Below are 17320 nucleotides of genomic sequence, written 5' to 3' on the forward strand. Positions count from 1 at the left end.
GCCGCGCGGGACCGCAGACCCCCAGCCGCCCGGGACCTCCCGGGACTCCCCCGGGACCCCCCTGGGACCTCCGGGCCCGCGGACAGGGCTAGAGGCCCCTGCGGGCGCCCCCCCCCCCGGGATAGGGCTGCAGCCCCCGCGCGACTCGGTGGCCGTGGCGCGCGCGGGACTCGCTTATCCGGGAACCGCTCGGGATTGAATAAAGCAACGCGATTGGAGGCCGCCCCGGAGCGGGAGAGGATTCCCCCACCCCTGAACCGTTTTCGCGGGTCGGGGCAAGTGGTTTTGCAAATGAGGTTGGTGCAAATGCCTGGGAACGCCCCTGGCTGCGAGAGAAGCGCGGGGTTGCGACCGTTTAGATACGTGTACCTGGGTGGGGGGTTACGGGTCCTCGAGTTCCGGCAGATTTGTGGGAGGGTCGGTAACAACAGAGCTGCCTAACGGTTAGGGTCACTGGCTACTGAGCCCCGCAGTGCAGTTGCTGTGTCACTTGGACATGTCACCCGGCTAAAAGATTCAGTGCCCTCCATGGTGAAATGGCACTTGTCGCCCGCCCTAACCTGTGGGATTATTGATAAAATGAGATCAATGCGATAATTCTTGTAAAATGTGCAGTCCGTAGTAAAGCTGAGTTAAGTAAATACCACAGAGGGCCTTTGGTGCAGTTTTCCACTGAACTTGTGTCTGCTGTCAGGCTCCTGTCCCCTATGTCAACACATTTTAAAATTAGACACTGAGCAAAAAAATCCTGAGAAAGATTGAAGAACTGGGAATCCATTTACTGCTTATTGGGCAACAAGTAGCCTGAAGAAATTGAAAACCTGCATTGTCATGAGGGAGACAAGACTATATTAGCAGTTTTCATTTTACTTTGTATTTGGTTTTTCAGATTTGCCACAGACATTTGCCCTGCAAGTGGCAAAATGCCAGGAATGAAGAGAAAGAAATGTTAGGATCCGAGAAATAAATGATTCACCTGGGAAGTTCCAACATCTGCAAACACTCTTAGGGCTGTCACTAAGAGAAACACTGGACTTTTTACGAAGTCTTTTCTATATATAATAATGAGGTGGGAGGTAGGGACGATCCTCTCCTCATTTGGGTCTGTTTCTTCCATTTCTTAGTACCACATACCTACTGTGTTTAATGTATTCTCAAGCCTCAGAGAAAGTGACAATCATACCTCTTAGACAAAGCAATGGCTAAAACTTCGGTCTAGCATCCTTAGTTTTAAAGCAACTCCCAGACATGATCAATTTCACCTTCCTTCGGCGTTCAGCTCCAGAAAATGGCTATTTTTAGTGATGATTTTATGGCCGATAAAGCCATTATCACGTCTAATACAATTATCGAGGATTCCTTGGTATCCTCTAATACCCAATTCGCATTCCAATTTCACATCATCAATAACCGAAGTGCTTTCTGTTGCTCTCAGGCACCACGTGCTCAAGCTCCTGTTATACTCCGTGTGTACGGGAACCATAAAGTATTACTCTGTGAGCTAGCCAGAATGTATGACTTCATGTTCAGATTAACTTTTTCCTGACCACCGAAATAACACACGTGCGTTGCAGAGAACTTGGGAAGACGAGTACCACGAAGCAGAAAGAAAGGTCGCCATTCTCCCCTTCACTGCCTCCCAACTGTGAGTCACTTGGGCATGTCCCGTCCTGCCTCCTACGGGTTTTTACTGCTCTCACTTCACAGGAGGAAGCAGGCACAGAAAGCTACGTGGCTCTGCTCAGAGGTCACGCCCAGAGGAGACCGCCTAGCGGGGCTTCTGGCCTGCAGTGCCTCCCCTCTATCCCTGGCGACCGCAGAGAGAAGGGCGGGCGACCAGACCAGGAGGCCCAGTCAGCTGGAGAGGATGCCGCTGGAGCGGCCAGGCGCCGGGTTAACTGAGGTCCTTTCTTATTTCCCTTCCGCGCCCGTTTTGACATCTGCTCCACGATTGGTCCGCCAGAGAGAGGCTCCGCCCCCGACTTCCAGTAGGGCTCGAGCTCCCGTGCCCGCCCACCAGCAAGCCCCGCCCCCACTTCCGTGGCCCGCGCTCCCGCAGCCGGGCCCCTAGCAGTTACGCCTTTACCGGTCCCCCGCGGGCAAAGTGACGTGGCCCCTAAGGGGCCGCTTCCCCATCCTCCTCCCAGGCAGAGAAACCGGCCCGGGAGCTCAAGTGGTTTTCTCAAAGCCACTGCTCACTCTACCAGATGCCCTGCTAGGGACTATTAACACTAATGACGACTGAGCCATGGCCCCTGGGCGCCCAAGCCAGGGGCTTCGGGCGCGCTTTCAACCCAGACAACTGTGTGGGGTATTTTGGGCCCTGTTCTTCAGCTGAAGGCAGTAAGGCCAGGGAGGCAAGCAGACTGCCCAAGGTCGCGCAGCTTAAACTGCACAGCTAGAACTTTTCTCCCCAAACTTTTTTTTTTTTTTTGTCTTTATGAACTTGAGTAAGTACCCCAGATAAGTGGAATCTTACAATGTTTGTCCCCTATTTCACTTTGCACATCATCTTCAAGGCTCCTCTATGTTGTGGCATGTGTCAGGATTTTTAAGGCTGGAGAATATTCCGTCCTATAGATATGCTGGAATCTGTTTATGAGATTTCCTTTCTACAACCCACCTGCCCCTTCTGTCCGTGGACACATTCTTTTGTTTCCCAGCCACTAGGCAGCAAGGTCAGCCCTTCTCGAAACCGCACCACTCCCTGTGTGGCTCCAGAGCATCTCCTTCCTCCCCCTGAACTTGACATTCCCCTTTCTCATCTTAAGGATGCTCAGAACCCTCTGTTGGGGAAAACTGAATCCCAGGTGTGACTTGTTAGCTGTGGAGCTTCTAGTGTGGGGCAGTGGGCTGATGGAGGGGTTGGGTCAGCCTCTTTCTGTCCTCCCATCCTCTGGCAACCACAGAAAACTGGACATGGGACCTCCCCGCCACACATCTCTTGTGACCCCCCCCCCAACAGGCTTACCCCAGGGCCCTATCTTGCCCTCCCTCTTTTTCGGGGCCTCACCAACAGGGCCTTTCCCAGCTGTCCTCGAACGCCCTATCTGACCTTCCTGCTCCCACATCAAGCCCTCCCCCGAAGGCCGCATTTCTGCCCCACCAGGCTATGTGTGAAAGAGGATTTCCCAAGGGTTGACTTGAAAAAGAAAGAAAACTAAGAGTGAAAGGGCCCAATTGTGCAGGCCCAGGATAAGTTTATTTCCTCACGACCAAGCTCAGCTTCCTGTTGGCTTATTACTGATCATTTCTTCTTAATAGCCTCCTACCCTGGGTAAGGGGGCCACATTATTGACTTCTTTCCAAGTACAGCGGTGCGCGTGCCTGTGTTTGGGGGGGAGGGGACAGCAGCTTTGATTGGTATTCTGAACTGGCAGGCTTAAAGCAAACTATGCAAATCGGTTTGCCAGTAGGAGCCAGCCCTGCCATCCTTGAGGAGGGTGGGCTGGGAGGGGAAGGACGGGGCCCTAGAGGCCACACTCACCACTCACGCATTTGAGCTAAATAATAACTTCATGAGTGGGAAAGGCAAAGCCCGGGTAAATCAGTCCTCTGTAACCCTGATGATTCACTTGCTCCAAGTCCAGCTGCTTTCAGACTAAGTCGGTGCGGTGGAGCGAAGGGACCAACCTTGGATTCAGGTCTGAATTCCAGCCTCGCTTCTTATTTATCAGATGACCCTGGACAAGCCACTGGATATTTCTGAGCCTGTTGCTTTACTGATAAAATGGGCACCATAATTCCTACCGCACGGGTTTCTTCTAAGGGTTAAAGGGAGTAGGATATTTAAACTTCCTGAAAGGTGCTTTATGGAAGTCCAGTCCTTTCCATTTACTAGCCTAGCTGACCTCTCTCAGTCTCCTGCAATACAAAACTGAAGCTATTCAATGTGCTTTTCCCCATTTCCTACTTCAGTTCATTTCCGGGTCGCTGGGTCATTACTCCCATTCCTCTGTCCCCAGCTCTCTTCTGTCTCCTCCCCACCACTGCCACAGTAGTCTTTGGGTGCCAGGTGAGCAAAGCTGAAGTGGGGCCTCACACCGAAACCAGAGGGCCCGACTGCGCCTCCAGCCATCACAAGTGGGGGCAAGACTTCCTCCACGAAACTGAAGGAATGACTCACGAGGAAGAGGGCCCAGCCCTGAGTGTCTCCACTCCACGAAGCCCCCCATGTTCCCCAGCCTAATTCCTACTCCCATGAAGCATCAGGTCACCTGACAGCCTCGTGAGGCTGATCTGAGGCCTGCCAGGGTTGGTCACATCCATGATCGAGTGGCGTCTACCATCTGCGCCCATGTGGGCCCAGTCTGGGTTGGGACCTCGCCTGCTTTCTCCATGCCCCGTGCCGAGAATGTGTTGTGAAGCTGCCTCGTTATCCTCCCGGCATTGTGCGCCCTGTTTGGAGAGGCCTCCTAGGCAGTCAGGTAGGGCATGCGCATGGGGAGAAAGGAGGCAGCCCCCGGTGAGCAGACACTGGTTGAATTACATGAATGAGGAAGACAAGGCATCATGGCAGAGAGGTCATGACCCTGGATTGTGAATCCCAACTGTGCCAGGAAGCAGCTCCAGAGAACTGTCCCACACTGTCCTTGCCAGCTTGGGTTAAACATGGCGTCACGCCAGATTCAAGCACCGCCTTGGCCCAGAAGACCTCAGAGAGGCTAGAGCAGCTTGGGTCAAAAGCCCAGACTTTGTCTAATTTAGTGAGCAGGACAATGTCTTTGAAAGTCACTTTTTCATTGTTCTAAGGGTACTGGTATTTCCTAGCAAAAGAGTGTCTCTTCCTAGGTTCAATTTTATCTCTTTAAAATGTGTTTTTGTATTGACAGCTGTGACCAAGAAAAACACAGGCCCCAGATGGAGTCACTCCTATTAAGATCCCCAGATCAGCACACCAAGACTTAATACCTAACCTACTGCAGTTTCAACATCCGCCCGAATGTAACCTTTCACCAGTACACCTGGAAAATACTGGTCAGCGCTGGGAAAGTCACAGGAGGAGGAGACCTTGCCTAAAACATGGGATTTGTTGCTAAAATTTTCTTTTTCTCACTTCCTCCCTAGCTTTAAAAATCCTTCCTTCTCTGCAGCTCCATGGGGCTCCCCTCTACTTGCTAGAGGGGATGGTGCCTGATTCATGAATCAACTAATAAAGCCAGTTAGGGGCACCTGGGTGGTGCAGTCAGTGAAGCGTCTGCCTTCAGCTCAGGTCATGATCCTGCACTCCTGGGATCCAGCCCCAAGTCGGGCTCCCTGCTCAGGGTGGGGGTCTGCTTCTCCCTCTCCCTCTCCCTCTGCCCCTCCCCCTGCTCATGCTCTCTCTATTGCACTCTCTCTCTCTCTCAAATAAATCTTTTTAAAAAGTTAAAAATAAAGCCAATTAGGTCTTTGAAATGTCCTCAGCTGAATTTTACTCTTTAACGCAGCGAATGAACTATTACTGCACTCAGACATAAATCAGGGCCATGTACGCGGCCGCATCCCAAGCCCAGGGAGCAGCTCCCTGCTTTGCTCCAGCGCCCTTACGTTAGAACTTTGTAATTAGTTTCTGCAAAGCTCACTCAGTCCTGGACAGGAAATGGTTAAGCAGGGAGCTCTTCCACCCCCCCCCCCTTACTCCCAAATAGATGGAGCTTTTTTTTTTTTTTTAAGATTTTATTTATTTATGTGACAGAGAGACAGCCAGCGAGAGAGGGAACACAGCAGGGGGAGTGGGAGAGGAAGAAGCAGGCTCCCAGCGGAGGAGCCTGATGTGGGACTCGATCCCATAATGCCAGGATCACGCCCTGAGCCGAAGGCAGACGCTTTAACGACTGCGCTACCCAGGCGCCCCCCAAATAGATGGAGCTTTATGATGTGGGAATTAACAACAAAGTGACCCTATTTCTGTTTCTCCCAAAGAGGGTGGATACATTTTAAGCTTGGATCCCAATCAAGAAATTGCTTTTGAGCCAGGATTTAGTTCTTATGTCACAGCCTGGCAGGGCCCTCCCTCCAGGGCGGCAGACTCAGAGCGTGGGCCATCAGGAGGCCAGGATCAGGCCGCCAGCACAGTGCCGGGCTGGGATGGCTGGTGTGCTTTCTGCTAGGTAGCCCCAAAAACGATGTTGAAAAATGGTGTGCCCCTTTGTACACACTAAATTGACTTTGGAACTTTTTCATCATAAGTTTAAATCGTTGCAGGGGATGCAATTTCCACCATGATGCCAATACTAGCATTTTTTAAAGCTTGCTGGGTGTGATTTTTAGACCCTCAAATCCACAGACTACTGTACGTTTGTTATGCTTATTTTATTTATTTGTTTGTTTATTTATAGGAAAGGGAAAAGCTTTATTTTTTTTAATAGAAAGCACCGAATTTAATAGCACTGATCAATTTATACAGTTACTTTGTAAAGTCATCTATAAATCTGAGTTCAGGGGCGCCTGACTGGCTCAGCTGGTTAAGCGGCTCCCCTTGGCTCAGGTCATGATCCGGGGTAACTGGGATCAAGCCCCCCCCACCAGACCCGCATTTTCACATCTCAGCAGGGAGTCTGTTTCTCCCTCTCCTCCCCCCTCCCCCGCTTCACTTGCGCTTTCTCTTTCTCTCTCTCTCTCAAATAAAATTTTTTAAGAAAAAAATTTTTTAGATCAGAGTTCATATTTAAAACACATAAATAATTCCTTATCTAAAAAAGAAAAAAATAAACCACAACTTGATTTATCTCAAAAGGTTTTAGGATAAAAGAATTTCTTATGAGATTCAATTTCTTTTTTTTTTAGAATTTTAAAAATTTATTTAAATTCCATTAATTAACATATAGTGTATTACTAGTTTCAGAGGAAGAGGTCAGTGGTTCATCAGTCTTATATAATACCCCGTGTTCATGACATCACGTGCCCTCCTTAATGCCCATCACCCAGTTACCCCATCCCCCCCTCCCACCTCCCCTCCAGCAACCCTCGGTTTTCTATGATTAAGAGTCACTTATGTTATGCTTAAAGTCTTGGGCTGTCCCTTCTAATCTCCAGGTTTTGATGGTATTTGGAATCTAGTTTGTTGTTTTTCTTTTGAAGTAGTTTTACTTTGGCCTGTGATCTCCTGTCCCCTGGGGCAGTATCAGCTGCTCAGAGAAGGACCAGGTCCACCACCTACCGTGAGCTAGCACCTACCCCTGCCCCAGGAGATTCCACCTTCACCTGCGGGAGAAGGAGCCGAGCCCAAGGGGAGACCCTCCCACAGCACAGGGGACGGGACCGGAGCAAGAGCCTAAGGCTGTTAAATTCCTATCTGGTGTCTCTCTCTCTCTCTCCCCTCTCTCGCTCTGCTCTCTCTGCCTTTCTCCATTCTCCCCTCTCTCCCTCTCTCCTCTCTTCAAGAATTTTTGGTCTGGGGGCGCCTGGGTGGCTCAGTCTTTAGGCGTCTGCCTTCAGCTCGGGGCGTGATCCCGGAGTCCTGGGATCGAGCCCCATATCGGACTCTTCCACTGGGAGCCTGCTTCTCCCTCTCCCACTCCCCCTGCTTGTGTTCCCTCTCTCGCTGGCTGTCTCTCTCTCTGTCAAATAAATAAATAAAATCTTAAAAAAAAAAAAAGAATTTTTGGTCTGTCTCTAAATATCCTTAGAATCTCTCCAATTATAAAAATGATACATTTTGTATTGTAAGAAATGCACGGAATATGAAAATGTATAAACAAAAGAGTAAATGTTGCCCGTAAGAGCTAGCCCCAAAGATAACATCAGAACTTTCTTTTTATATCTACACTGTTGTCTGGGATCCTCTTATACATACTGATTTTCTCACTTAATATGACTGCACATCCCTCCACGTTAGCACCGAAAATGTGCTATTTGGTTAAGGGAACAGGTTCTAGACCCAGGCTGCCTGGGTGTGAATCCCGGCTTCCCTACTTGCTAATAAGTGTGTTTCCCCCATTGTGAAATGAGCCTAACAGTACCTAGAACCTACTTCATAGGATTACTGTGAGGATTAAAGGAATCGATACATGTAAAGCACTTAAGAAAGTTCCTGGAACGTCAAAAGCACCAGATAAATATTCGTGGCCATTACTGTATTTTGTCTAACCAATCGCCTGTAACGAACATTTTGGTCATCTCCAATTTTTCACTATTATAGACAATGCTGCAATGTACAGCTTTGTATTTCCTAGAAGTAGAACTACTCGGTCAGATGGTGTAAACGTTTAACATTTGGGTCAGTGTCATCAAGCTGCCTGTTAGAATGTTGGTCAATTTACTTTGACAGTGAATGGGAGTGTCCCTCTGTCTGTACGCTGGCCATCAGTCTTGCATGGATGGAAACTAATATTTGCTTATTGTCTTCATCTGAATTTATTTAATTATTAGTGAGATTGAATATGAACACATGGATATTTTTTAAACTTTTTCAAGGTTTTATTTATTGAATGAGAGAGAGTGCAAACACAAGTTGGGGGACGGGCAGAGGGGGAGAGAGAATCTCAAGCATTATCCACACTGAGTGTGGAGCCTGATGCAGGGCTCGATCTCATGACTCCAAGATCATGACCTGAGGCAAAATCAAGAGTCGGTCGTGTAACTGACTGAGCCACCCAGGCACCACGACACATATCTAATGTCCATTTATATTTCTTCTTTGAATTTCCTGATACTTGTCGCTACGTTGATTGGGTTACTCATCATTTTCTTACTGATTTGCAGGCGCTCTATTTGTTTTGGGTGGTACCTCCTTTTCTATTATATATACAGTAGTTATATTTTTCTGGCTTTTCACCTATGTCTTTTTTTTTTAAATGATACTTTTTTATTTTGAAATAGTTTAAGACATACACGAAGTTGCAAAATTCATACAGAGTTCTGGTGTACCCTTCACCCAAGTTCCCTCGATATGTTACATAACCATAGTGTATTGTCAAAATCAGGAAATTGTCATTGGTGCAATAGCATTAAGTAAATTTTGAAGCTTATCTGGATTTCACAAGTTTCTTTCTTTTTTTAAGATTTTATTTATTATCCATTTGAGAGAGAGACAGAGAAGGCACACCAGCGGGCAGGAGGGGTAGAGGGAGAAGCTGACTCCCCACCGAGCAGGAAGCCCAATGGGGAATCAATCCCAGGATGCTGAGATCACGACCTGAGCCAAAGGCAACCTCTTAACCAACGGAGCCACCCAGACGCCCCAGATTTCACCAGTTTCTACATGCACTTCTGGGAGTGTTTGTGTGTCCACGGTTCTTGGAACATGGTTACATGTGTAGGTTTAAGTAACCATCACCCAATCAGGACGCAGAACTGTTCCATCACCACAAAGAACGTCCCTGTGTTATTACTCCTTAATAGTCCAGACTACCTCCATCTCTAACTCCTGGCAATCACCAGTCTGCCTCCATCACCATCATCTGTCACTTAGAGAATATGATATAAATGGAATCACGCAGCGTGCGACCGTCGGTGATTGGCTTTTTGCCCTCAGCATAATGAGCCTGAGGTGGACCCATGTTGCTCAGCCTACGAGTCGCCTGTTCCTTTGTATTTCTGAGTGGTGTCCCCTGGTGTGGATGGGCCACCGTGCATTTAACCCTTCCCCTGGTGTAGGATGTCTGGGTGTTTTTTTTCCCTAGGATTTGGCTATTACAAATAAAGCCATGAATACTCCTGTATAGATTTTTGTGTGAATATATGCTTTCATTTCTCTAGGATAAATACTCAAGAGTGTAATTGCTGGCTCATACGCTAAGTGTCTGCTTAACTTCATAAGAAACTGCCAAACTGTTTGGAGAGTGGTTGTGCCGTTTCCATTTTCACTAGCAAGGAATGCGAGTTCCCGTGGCTCCACGGCTTCACAAGCACTTGATATCGTCGGAAGCTTCCATGTTAGCATCCTAGCAGGTGCACAGTAAAGTCTTAATGGAGCTTCAGCTGGCGTGTCCCTCCTGGCTCATGATACTGAACTTCTTTTCACACGCGCTTACGTTCAATTCACACATCCTCTCCATCGAAGCGTCTGTTCGGGTCTTTCGCTCATTTTCTAGTTCAGTGGTCCTCAACCAGGCGTGATTTTGAACCCCCAGGGACATTTGGCCACATCTGGTTGTTTTCTTACCGTTGAGTTTAGAGAGTTCTCTATCATATTTTGGATGCAAGTCCTTTGTCAGGGAGTTGGTTTGCAAATATTTTCTCCCCTTCTGTGGCTTGTTCATTTATCTTTTAATATCATTTATGGTGTCTTTTTTTTTTACCATTCAGAGGTTTGTAAGTCTTCATCTGGTGAGGCTGTTAAAAATTCCCTTTTCTGGTTTCTGGTTTTGCTGTCCTGCTAACACACCACACAAAGATACATATTCTTCCAGAACACTGACAACTTACTTTGTACACTTGAATCGCTGATCCGCTGAATAAGGCTGAGCTCTACTTTACGCTTTAGTAGCTGAGCTCTCCTTTTTTTTTTTTAAATAATTTATTTTTAAGTAAACTCAACACCCAGTGTGGGGCTTGAACATATGACCCTGGGATCTAGAGTCTCGTGCTCCACCGACAGAACCGGCCAGTCGCCCCTGAGCTCTACTTTTTTAAATTGATAGGTCATTGGTCCAATATCCTTACTGAATAACCCACTTATCTTTCTATAGTAATATTGGCTGATAGGGATGTTTTTGTTTGTTCTGTTTTTTAAGTAGCGATACTCAGCCCAAAGTAGGACCCAGCACCTGGGGATCGAGTGTTACATGCTCTACTGACTGAGCCAACCAGCTGCCCCTTTTTCTATTTTTTTCTTTAAAGATTTTAATTATTTATTTGAGAGAAAGAGAGAGAGATGGAGACAGAGCATGAGCAAGTGGGAGGAGGCAGAGGGAGAGAGAGAAGCAGACTTACCACTGAGCAGGGAGCCCAATGCAGGGCCCAATCCCAGGACCCCAAGATCATGACCGCCCCTTTTCCTATGCTAATTTTAAGTGTATCTTTATCCTATAAAGTATGGTACTAAATTTCCATATGTATGATTTCTGGATTCTCAGTTACGTGCCACCCATCAATTCCCATATTCTTTTAATTATTGCAGTTATGTAATTTATTTTTTATGTCTGCTCGGCCATGCCTCTCTCATTCTTCTTCTTCTTCTTCTTCTTCTTCTTCTTCTTCTTCTTCTTCTTCTTCTTCTTCTTCTTCTTCTTCTTCTTCTTCTTCTTTTTACGCTCCACACGCAATGCGGGGCTTGAACTCAAGACCCTGAGCTCAAGAGCCACATGCTCTATGGACTGAGCCAGCCAGATGCCCCTATTATTCTTATTCAAGTATTTCTGGGCTGTTCTTGTGCAGTTATTTGTCAGATGAATTTTAACAATTCATTTGTCAGGTTCCAAATTAAAACAAACTGGAAACAACTACTAGAATTTTTAAATTATAATTTCATTGAGTTTATAGATTATTTGGGGGAAAATATTATCTTAAGTCCACCCATCCATGAACACGATATACTTCTTCATGAAGGTTTTGTTCGATGACCACCAGTAAGTTTTATCATATTCTTCTTGTAGGTTTTGCACATTTCTCCTTGGATTTAATTCTCAGTATCTTTCCAGCTTAGTGCTTATTCCTTTGTTGTGTTCCATGGCCATTCCAAGCCGACCCCCACTTAGCGCCCTCAGGGTAGCTGTTCCCAGGGCCTGAGATGCCCTTTCTCCTGGTCTCTTTCACAGCTCACTCTTCTCACTCTGACCTCAGCAGAGTGTCACTGGCTTGGTCACTCTGACACACACCCCTATTGTCATGTTTTCCATAGCACTTGTCCAGCACTTGGATTTTTTTCTTATTTAGAACGTAAGCTTATGAGAGCAGGACCCAGCAAGCCAAGCTGTTTACTGCTGCATTCCCAGCACAGGATCCCAGTATGTTCTTGATAAATACTCAATGAATGATTGACGGGAAAGAGAATCTATGATCTGGCTTCACTTCACCCTCTTTCTCCTAAAGTATCTGTTTGTCAGTGTTTGATTCATATTCTTTATTATGTTCAATAGATGTCACGGTATTCCTAGATCACAGGGAGCTTTTATGAGAAGTGCTGAATTTAATCAAATACTCTCTTGCCATCTACCAAGAAAGCTGCGTGATTCTTCTCCTTGAATCTATTTACGTGTGATGTGCTACATTGCATCCTGGGACGACGTTCATGGTAACAGGCAACTAATACACAGCGTTTACTATATACTGGGATTGTCCTCGGCAATTTTTGTATTTGCTTATTTCAACTCCTGACAACTGCATGAAGTGGGTATGTCATCATCCCCACTGTACGTGTGAAGAAGGTGAGACACAGGAGTTGGTTATCTTGCCCAAAATCAAACAGGTGAAACTAGGCTTTGAACCTTACAGTCTTGTTCCTGAATCCGTGTTATTAACCCCAACGTTAGTCTGTGGCCGCCATGGTCTTCTATTCCTTTACTACTCTTCTAGAACCAATAGGCTTGTCTAGATTTTGCATCAGTCACACACAAAAAGATTGCTAATATTTAAATTATGTTCTCTATTCTCACATAGTTTGGAATCCAAGTAGCTTCATTAGAATAAAATTAACAAACTTTACATATTTTCTTTGCTCTGATAGAGTTTAAATGATCTGTCTCTTGTAAGCTTGATAGAACTGGCCTGTAAAAACTATCAAGGATTAGCACCTTTTATGCAGAGGGAGGTAAACTTTTGATAACTGTTTCACTTCCCTCTGTGGGGTATATAGAGTCAGTACTCCTATCTGCATTTCAGTGAGGGGTGATTTGAGAATAGCAGAAACTACTGTAGCCAATTTAAGCAGAAAAGGGTTGACTAGGGGGAGTCAGTGCTTACAAAATTATTGAAAGTGCTAGAGGGCTGGGCTCTGGGTGGAGCTTCCAGGAGCAACTTCCAGAACACTGCAGAGCTGGCCCCCCAGGGGAGTTGCCACCAGGGCCATGACCAGAGGACTGGGATCAAGAGGACTGGGATCAAGAGGCCAAGGTCCCCAAAGGAGTCAAGTCCTCCCTGCTTAGCCAGGATCCTTGCCACCAGGTGGATGCTCTGTGCCTTTCCTCTCGATACCCGTGTAGCTATAAGCTGCTATCTTTTTCTTTGAATTTTTTATTTTGAAATAATTTTAGATATATAGAAAAATTGCAAAGATGTTATAGAAAGTTCCTGTGTACCCTTCCTTTAGCATCCCCTAATGATGACATCTTACATTTGTTAAAAGTGAAAAAATTAACACTGGTACCAAATTATTAACTACAGACTTTATTCTGATTCTACCAGATTTCTCACTAATGTCTTCTCTGTTCCAGGATCCAAACCAGGATCCCACACTGCGTTTAGTATGTTTTGTTTGTTTTTGGTTTTTTGTTTTTGTTTTTAAAGATTTTATTTATTTATTTCACAGAGAGAGACAGCCAGCGAGAGAGGGAACACAAGCAGGGGGAGTGGGAGAGGAAGAAGCAGGCTCCGAGCGGAGGAGCCCGATGTGGGGCTCGATCCCAGAACGCCGGGATCACGCCCTGAGCCGAAGGCAGACACTTAACAACTGAGTCACCCAGGCGCCCCAGCATGTTTTTTTTTCTTTTTTAAATGAAATCATTAATGCCCTTGTATGTTCTTTTGAGTATATTTTGGCCAAATTCCACAGGTTTTAATGGGTGTGATCTCATCTTTGCATTCTTTCCGAATTTTTGGTTTTGATTTCCACCTTGATTTGAGTGATTTAGAAAGTCAAAGATGTTAATTATCCATACGGTTTGAATTCAATTTTAGATATTTCATTTCCACTCTGTTTTTATTGCATTGTGATCAGAAAATGTGGCATGTACTTTTTCCTTCCTTCCTCATTTTTTAAAAATTAAAAAAATGCAGAGAATAATGTGATTTTTAATTTTTTGAGGGACCGCCGTGTTGTTTTCCATAGTGAATGCACCCTCTTACCTCCCACCAAGAGGGCACAAGGGCTCCCTTTCCTCCACATCCTCACCAACACCTGTTATTTTATTGGTTTTTAATTTGTTTTATTTATTTTTTAATTTTTTGAAAGATTTTATTTATTTATTTGTCAGAGAGAGAAAGAGAGAGCACAAGCAGGGGAAGCGGCAGGCAGAGGGAGAAACAGAATCCCTGCTGAGCAAGGAGCCCGATGTGGGACTCGATCCCAGGACCCTGGAATCATGACCTGAGCTGAAGGCAGACACTTAACTGACTGAGTCACCAGGCTCCCCTATTTTATGAGTATTTAAAATGATGACCGTTGTGGTCTGGGCTTGCATTTCCAGCGTTTAGGAGTATTTTAATAGGCTGACAATGTAGCATTTGGAACAAAATTGGCACTGTTATCTGCCGCCTATCACATAACCCCATTTGGGGAAAAAGGTTGAAAACATTTGACAAGAGACCAGAGATTCATTTGAGGTGGGGCATGGAAACAGAGGGGCTGTAACTTCAGCACGTGGCCTTTGGAGTCGGACAGACCTGGGCTGCTGTCCTCCGCCACATCGTGGCTGTGTAACTGAGCAAGCCGCCTCTTCCTTGAGCCTTACCTCCCTCATCTATAGAATGGGGCATTAATATTTCAGTAGGACGTGTGAGGCTTCAGTGAAAGACCTTATGGCATCTAGCACAGTACCTGGCACCTGGTAGTCCTCAACAATTGGTAGCTATTATGAGGATTAGGAGCTTGTTCCAGGGTTTTCCAAGGACCCCTCCGGGCCCACCATCCCCGAATCCCCACTGCATGGCCTGATGAGACCCAGGCGAGGTATCACTATTCCTTCTTTGCTGGGGCCTGATGGGCAGGCCCAGGGAGGCTTATCTAGACTTGGCCCACGGCTGAGGACAGGCGTATGGGGAGATTACAGAGGTCAGAGATGGGGCCTGCCAGATGGGCAGATTCGAAACCAGCAGAATCACACTTTGGGTGGGTTAATATAACCCAAAGTGTTAAGAAGGGGTTCCAGGAAGTAGAGGATGGGGATGCCTGGATGGCACACCCAGCGTGGCCTGATCGCTCTGACTTCACTCGTCTCGTCTCATGCAAGCAGATGTCCAAGTCCTTGCAAGGCCCTCAAGGAACATGGGTCAGCTCCCCACTTTCCTCCTGGCCCCCAAAGGTGTAGGGGAAGGACATGACCTCGGCAATTTCTCAGCTCTTAACCTGTTAGGAATGGGCAACCCACTGAAGCCTTGGGCTAAAGAAGCCCGATTTCAGGCCATATGCTGGCCACAGGCGGAAAGAGATGCTCTGACTTCCTTCTGCATTTGAGGCTTAGAGAATTAGGCCTGAGACTCGGAAGCAGAGCAGAAGGTGGACTCAATGCAGAGCCAAGCAGAGCGAACAGAGAAGGGGACCCAGGACTCTACTGGTTGCAAGTGATAAGACACTTGAGCAAAAAGGGTGTTTATTGATTTAGGTGCCTGAAAAGCCCAGAGTCGCTGTCCCACCCTGCCTACCCTTCCCCTGCCCCCACCCTGCCAGCACCCAGCAGTGCCATCCATTTGGCTGGCTCCCTCTACCTCCGCCCCAACTCTGGTACCTCTTTCGGCCCTGCTCACGTGCTCACCCCGTGCCTGTTCGTTCCCATGTATCGTCTTGCACGTGGCCCACCTTTCTTGCCCTCTTGCCCCTTCTAAGACCGGGGGGGTGTGTGTCTGAGAGAGACCCCCCCCCCAGTTCTGTGTTAACAGTTCAAGGAGAGCTAAAGAAACAGTGCAGAAAAGGTCTAAACATTACTTAGTGTTACTTTTAAAAAAAAATCCTACTGATAATTTGTTCTTTAAAATCTGAACTTTTTACTTAGTTTTTTACTTACCTCCTCATAGAGACTGGTGATTAATTTGGGGCCTGACCACAGAAAACATGTCTCTGGAATTTAGACAATATTCCCTTAAAAATATGTACACACACACACACACACACACACACACATTCTCCCATCCCTTCGGAGCGGGCAGCTCAGGCACCATTTCTAGGAAACCCACCTCTTGTCTTCCACTTCCCCTGTAGCAGGCTCTGGCCAGCTTGGCTCTTTGAGGTGACTTCACTTGGCCCCAGGCTGATTTCAGAAGCACCAAGGTCAGCTGCCATCCCGGTGGGCTGTACGGGGTCCCCAAAAGCCATGGGACTCAATCTCCTCCTCTGAAAACTTATCCCTAAGAGATACTCCTTGACAAAGGCTTCTGGGAAGTGATGCCCCCTCATCTCCTTCCCAGAGGCCAGGTCAGCAGGTTGAAGACCCAGGACGGGCCTGCAGGGAAGACCCCGTAGGCCTCAGGGATCGGCACAGGCGGGCTGTGCCCTGGCTCCTGGACGCCGAGCCCGGCACCTGGCCTCCAGCCCCTGGATCTTTCTCAGCGTTAGCAGGAGGCGTGGGAAGTAAGACCCACTCCACTCTCGCTGGCCTTTCCGGGAAGAGAGAGAACCATTCCAGCCCAAGTTCTTCTTTCCAGCGCCATGGATGCACGAAGAGAGAAGCGGCCTTTGAACAAAGCGGATGTATACCTACGCCCTTCATTCCACCCGCTGTCTCCCACTCCCGGACCTTGAGTGAGTCCCTTTACCCTGAGCGCTGGTGAAGATGATGAGCCCTAACATTTGTCGAGCGCGCACGCTGTCCCCTGTTGGCGCCCCAGTCTCACGGGCGAGGCTGCTAACCTGACCGCCGCTGTTCAAGAGCCTCAGAGCACACTCCTCGGCGCATAGTCGGGGCCGCGCGGAACAACGAGCTGCACTTTTGTCTTTGTGAGTAGACGTCGAGATTGTGCTAATCTCCGTATTCCCTACAGCTCTGAGCACAGTGCCTTGCACGTGGTCAGACATGTTAGAGGTTCAATTTAGTCAAGAGCCATGGAAGGAACAGAGTTGGCGATGGTGTGGAGTGTCGGGGGTGGGCGGATGGGGCGTGTCTCCTAAGTCCTCCTTAAAAGGACACCCCACCCAAATCAAATAGTGAGCGTTGCAAAGGCTATAGGTCAAGTCCCACAGCCACGGTCACACGCTCAACTTAAGGGCAGATGGCTGCCCCTCAGCCCTGCTCATAAAGAGAGGTTCTGCGAGACCCCCACTCAGCTGGCGCGGGAATTGGAGTCAGGGAAGAGCGGTACCACTCATGGTCGGCAGGGGGCGCGCTCGGCGCTACGTCTGTCCCGGGCTTCTCACCTCCAGGCTGGAAGCAAAAAAAAGAGAAAACCCAAAAACAAAAATAAAAACGGGAGACCTCTCTCCTGCTGCCTGGGATACAGGGAGCTCAGGCTTCACGTTCGCCTGAGAGCAGTGACACCGTTGTTCATTACATAGAATACACCGGGACACATCTGTATTGCAAAGGAGACA

At 47.5% G+C, this 17320-nt stretch overlaps 1 long non-coding RNA gene across 2 annotated transcripts; it reads left to right on the forward strand.

Annotated features, from left to right (window-relative positions):
• Nucleotides 1-21: 21 nt before the first annotated feature.
• Nucleotides 22-6681, forward strand: LOC123778557 (uncharacterized). Of its 2 annotated transcripts, none has more exons than XR_006775945.2 (3): nt 22-296; nt 890-1645; nt 4833-6681. It is a non-coding gene; the product is annotated as an uncharacterized LOC123778557 (long non-coding RNA). The 2 variants fall into 2 exon arrangements; XR_015725349.1 differs by having other exon boundaries at nt 51-296; nt 1436-1645.
• The last annotated feature ends 10639 nt before the right edge of the window (nt 6682-17320 follow it).

The sequence above is a fragment of the Ursus americanus genome, chromosome 7, assembly GCF_024610735.1.
Source record: "Ursus americanus isolate L20-20 chromosome 7, mUrsAme1.1.p, whole genome shotgun sequence".
Lineage (NCBI taxonomy): Eukaryota > Metazoa > Chordata > Mammalia > Carnivora > Ursidae > Ursus > Ursus americanus.